This window comes from Dipodomys merriami, unplaced genomic scaffold (genome assembly GCF_024711535.1).
Source record: "Dipodomys merriami isolate MVZ:Mamm:240054 unplaced genomic scaffold, mDipMer1.0.p SCAF_233, whole genome shotgun sequence".
Classification (NCBI taxonomy): domain Eukaryota; kingdom Metazoa; phylum Chordata; class Mammalia; order Rodentia; family Heteromyidae; genus Dipodomys; species Dipodomys merriami.
Window position 1 is genome coordinate 886048 of NW_027203749.1, and position 5610 is coordinate 891657.

A 5610-nucleotide genomic window follows, 5' to 3' on the forward strand; every position below is an offset into this window, starting at 1 on the left:
CTCAAGGGGTAGAAATTGACATCCACAGACACGAGCTGCAACTGGAACAGAGGGAAGTTTCACCCCGTGAGTGGGCTGTGGACAGAAGCTCCAGGTAATGCAATCAAGCAAGAAGAAACAGGACAGGAGCATACCTGTTTGTCCCAGCTTATACATGGGCTTGTCTGTCTGCACAAAAACTGGGTTTTCCACCTGGAGGATTTGCATTGCTTTCTTCTGCATGAAAAGCTGAGTTGCTCCCTGGACCTGTGCAATCAGAATGGCCGAGGAAGATGGCGACGGTGGAATCTAAAACATAAAGATCCTGCTTGTGCAGCTCTTTCTTCATTTTCTCTCTTCCTGGCCAGGCCCTGAAGATGAATATGGGATAAGAATCCCTGATTTTACAATTAATTCCTCTGATTGGGTAAACTGACACTACGTATAAACTCAATTGCATTGTTCATTTCATATGAATAGATTCAGTAGAAGGTCAGGGCTGGTAGCTCACACCTATAATCCCAGCTACTCTGGAAGCTGAGATTTGAGGATTGCAGGTTTGCAGTCAGCCTGGACAGGAAAGTCTGTGAAGACACTGATCTCCAGGGAGCCCACCAAAAAGCTGGAAGTGGTGGTGTGGCTCAAGCGGTATAGCACCAGCCTTGCGTGAAAAAACTAAACATGAAGGCCCTGAGTTCAAGCCCCGGTAACTGGCAGAAAAATAAATGCATAAATACACAGAGACATGAACACACCGCTACTAAAACAAATGTGTCAAATAAATCCAGGAGAACTTTGGCCTCTTAGCATCTGATTTGAAATTTGCTTCGTAGCCGCCAATCTTTCCTTAGTGATGCTTTCTTCCTAATTCTAGGGGTGCATATCAGGCCCCTGCCCCCCTCCCTGGCACCCCAACGGGATGCGGACCACAAAGGGGCTGCAGGAGAAAGAGTTCTTCTGCATGACCCGGTTTGCAAGGATGCTCTGGGTGCGCGGCCCATAGTCTAACATGACGTTGAGGGTGACCGTTTCGTTCAGGTGGCTCAGGGTGACACAGGCCTGTTCAGGAATCCCAGCATAGAGCTGTGTCGGGACCACCACCATGTGCTGTCTGTAAAGAAGACAGGGGGTCAGCGATGTCGTTCTTGGGGTTCGTCTGTGGACAGTTTTTATCTTGTCACCAACCGTAGAACAGACCAGACCTCAGCAGAACCACATTTCTCAATGAAACCCCTTGGGGAATCCCCCATTTCAACTGCAAGGGCTGGGCGCTGGTGCTCATGCCTGTCATCCCAGCCACTCGGGAGACTGAGGTCTGAGGGTCTTGGTTCAAAGCCAGCCGGAGGCAGGAGAGTCCGTGAGACTCTGATCTCCAATGAACCACGGAAACCAGAAGTGGTGCTGGGGCTCAAGTGGTAGAGCACCAGCCTTGAGCTGAAGAGCTGGGGGACAGTGTCCAGGCACTGAGTTCAAGTCCTAGGACCAGCATATGAGAGGGGGGAAGAGGAGTGAGAGAGGGAAGGAGGTAGGGAAGGAGGGAGGAAGGAGAGAGGGAGGGAGGGAAGAAAGGCAAGGAAAGGAAGGAAGGAAAGAAGGAAGGAAGGAATGAAGGAAGGAAGGAAGGAAGCAAGCAAGCAAGCAAGCAAACAAACAAGCAAACAACCAAGCAAACAAGCAAGCAAGCAAGCAAACAAGCAAGCAAGCAAGCAAGCAAAAAGCAAGCAAGCAAACAAGCAAGCAAGCAAACAAGCAAAAAGCAAGCAAGCAAACAAGCAAAAAGCAAGCAAGCAAAAAGCAAGCAAGCAAGCAAAAAGCAAGCAAAGCTAGACAAGCGCTCTACCCCATGAACCACATCTCCAGGTCTGGTTGCTTTTGTTACTTTTCATTAAAAAAATTATTTTATCTTAATATTTAGGTTCTCACATTTTCCCCCCAGGGCCAACTTCAATCCTACTACTAGCACCTTGTGTGGCCGAGACTAAAGGCATATACCACCACGCTCGGCCTCCAAATCTTTTTTTTTTTTTTTAATATGTATTTCCTAAAAGAATTTCACTAAAAATATTCTTTGTAACCTGTCTACTTGATCTCTGAAATTGTTCATCAGGAGCAAGGTATGAAAGACACTCTGTGTTTTCTTGATCTTTCTATTATGTGACTCAATACAATCAAATTCTGGAAAGACGTTCTGCCTACAAAGTAGTAAAAATAATTCTAGGGTTGGGAATGTGGCTTAGTGGTGGAGTGCTTGCCTAGCATTCATGAAGCCCTGGGTTCAAGTCCTCAGTACTACATACACAGAAAAAGCCAAAGTGGTGCCGTGGCTCAAGTGGTAGAGTGCTAGCTTTGAGCAAAAGAAGCTCAGGCATAGTGCTCAGGTCCTGAGTTCAAGCCCCAGGACTGTCAAAAAAATTTCTAGATCATCGTTAAAATTATTATCAATATATCAACTGTTGAAACTACACAGAGCTACTATAATCCTAATAAGTATTGCACACTAAAATATCTTGTTTGGAAATAATTTATTAATAAAAGCCATTATTCATGCTGGGCACACCTGTCATCCTAGCTACTCAGGAGGCTGAGATCTGAGGATCACAATTCAAAGCCAGCCCTGGACAGAAAAGTCCATGAGACTCTTGTCTCCAATGAGCCACTTAAAACCAGAAGTAGAGCTGTGGTTCAAGTGGTAGAGCGCCAGCCTTGAATACAAAAGCTCAGGCATAGTGCTCAGGTCCTGAGTTCAAGCCCCGGGTTGGCACACATGTACACACACACACACACACACATGCACACACACACAGACATATATGGCAAATGAATGTTCACATATGAAAATAAAATTGTAAGCCATGATGTGAGTAGATTATCAACAGTATGATTGCGGTGGTTACTTTATATAATTATTACCTGCAAATATTATAGGATTATTATACAATGTCAGACATTTCAGGAATGACGTAAAAATAGAGGCCGCAGTTAAAGTTGAATGATAGTGTTGAGCCAGGTGTTAAAGTCAAAGAGCGATATCAGGGTATTCTAACAGCTAGGACACATTTCTCAAAGATGGTAAGTATGGAATCTTTATCACCAGGGCCCAAGCTTTAATGAAAAAGAAAAGCAAAAGCAAAAGCTGTTGGCTGGAAGCATGGCCCACATGGTAGAGTGCTTGCATAGAGTAAGCTACAGGCCCTGGGTTCAATGGGCAGTCCCAAAAAATAAACGCCCCAAAGCCGAGTGCTGTTGCTCACGCCTGTAATCCCAGCTAATTAGGAAGCTGAGATTTGAGGATCACCATGTGAAGCCAACCCAGGCCGGAAAAGTCAGTGGGACTCATCCCCAATGAACCACCAAAAAAGCTGGAAGCAGAGCGGTGGCTCAGGCGGTAGAGCACTAGCCTTGAGCAGAAAAGCTCAGAGATAGCACCTAGGCCCGGAGTTCAAGCCCCAGGCTTGAACCAAAGAACAACCAAAACGCCCACCAAACAAAAGTCATTATAAAAAAGTCAGAAGCTGAAGTCATGACAGTTATAGACTTGAAAGGTTTCCACATACCCAGTCTAGAGGAGAATCAATCCATACATAGGAAAAGGGTTGGCTTAGAAATTGCTGGCAATGTTTATATGCTCAGTGGTAACAGCTAGACCTCTGAAGCTTTTGCAGTTAAGCTAATTTCCCCAAGTGGAAAAAAAAAAAAAACAACATCCTTACCTTTGGCCACATTTCCAATCCCTGGCTGTTTACAGAATGTTGAGCAATGACTTGCTCTATGTTGAAGGAAGTTGGTGACTTTAGTCACAGTCGGTTGGACGAACACAAAGAGCAGGAATATCGGTCATAAAGACAGTTTTGAACAGTGAACCTGGTATTCCTTTTTTGTCGGTTGTGGGGCTTGAACTCTGGGCCTGGGCGCTGTCCCTCAGCTCTTCAGCTCGAGGCTGGTGCTCTACCACTTGAACCACAGTGCCACTTCTGGTTTCTGCTGGTTCATGGGAGATCAGGGTTTCAGACACTTTCCTGCCCGGGCTGGCTTTGAACTGGGATCCTCAGATCTCAGCCTCCTGAGTAGCTGGATAATTGGTATGAGCCACTGGTGCCCCTGTGAATTTGGTATTTTGGGGGCGATAGATAATTGGATTTTGCTGGGAGCAGGCTGGAAAAAAAATCATGGAAATTACAGGTGTGAATGTGATCCTTTATTGTTTTATTTAAAGACTCTTGCCTGTTGGGTGCTGGTGGCAGATGCCTGTAATCCCAGCTACTCAGGAGGCTGAGATCTGGGGATCCTGGTAGGAAGAAAACTCAAGCAGGAAAGTCTGTGAGACTCTTATCTCCAAGGAACCACCAAAAAGCTGAAGTGGAGCTGTGACTCAAGCGGTAGAGCACTAGCCTTGAGCAGAAAAGCTCAGGGATAGCGCCCAGGCCCTGAGTTCAAGCCCCAATAATTGCAAAAATTAAACAAGAGGAAAAAAAAACACTTAAAAAAATAAAACCTCTAAGAAGCTAAAAAGGAAAAAAAAAATGCCATTTGGCAGAATAAAAACAAAAGTTTTCGACTTTATCAAGGTTTATTTATCAGCAAATAAACGGAATTTATTATTTATTGTGCAGTGTGCAAATCTGAGATGCCAGCAACATTTGTGGTTTGTTTGTTTTCATTTTGTGACTCATGGGGCTTGAACTCAGGGCCACTTGAGCCACACCCCTACGTCCCGTTTTCTGGAGATAAGAGTCTCATGGACTTTTCTGCCCAGGCTGGCCTCGAACCGCGATCCTCCGATCTCAGCCTCCTGAGTGGCTGGGATTCCAGGTGTGAGCCACCAGCGCCCCACCAGCAGCAGTTTTGCACAAAGAAGCTCTTTCTTGGTTCTTCTCTCAGTGAAGTCACGCAGAGCTGGTCTTCCTTGTTGCCATACCCACAGATCTTTCCGGATTAGAGGCTAAAGTAGAGGCCCCTTACTGGAAAAGAGGACATCAGGGATTGTGTGAAAATTCCCCAACTCACCAAGGAGTGAAATGGGAACAGCTCAGGGTTAAGGGCTCTGACACTCGCGTCCCGTGGGCCAGGGGTGTGTGTTATCTAAATAAACTTGAGTTAATGACCCCATTTGTGAGCTGGGCATTACTAGCACAGGTCTGGCTATAGCAAGCTTTGCATTTGATCTCAGCACTTAGGCAAAAAAAAAAAAAAAGAGGACAGAAACAGAAAACACATCCTAAAGACAGTCTGAACTCTGAATTGGCTTGGGTTTGTGTGTGTGTGGGGATTATCTTCCACTCAGAGCCTCAGGACGGGCCCCCAGCCTTCCTCTCTCTGACTTCTGGGACAGCGTCCAAGGTAAATAAACATATTGAAGCCAGGAGCTGGTGGGAAGTTGGATCAGCTCAAAGAAAGAAAAACCACCCACCAAACCTCTTATCAAGGTTGTGTAATTCTTGGAGGGTGAATCAATATGCTCAGGCTGCTGGGAAAGGATGCTTTTCTGCACCCACAACAGCCCTGTGAGTTGCTGCTCGAATGGACAAATGCACAACGTGCAAAAAGCCACAAGACCCTGGAGGTGGAGATATGGAGCAACCACCTTTAATGCCGGGCAAAGGAAATCAGGTGTGACAGGCAGTTGCAGTTGAC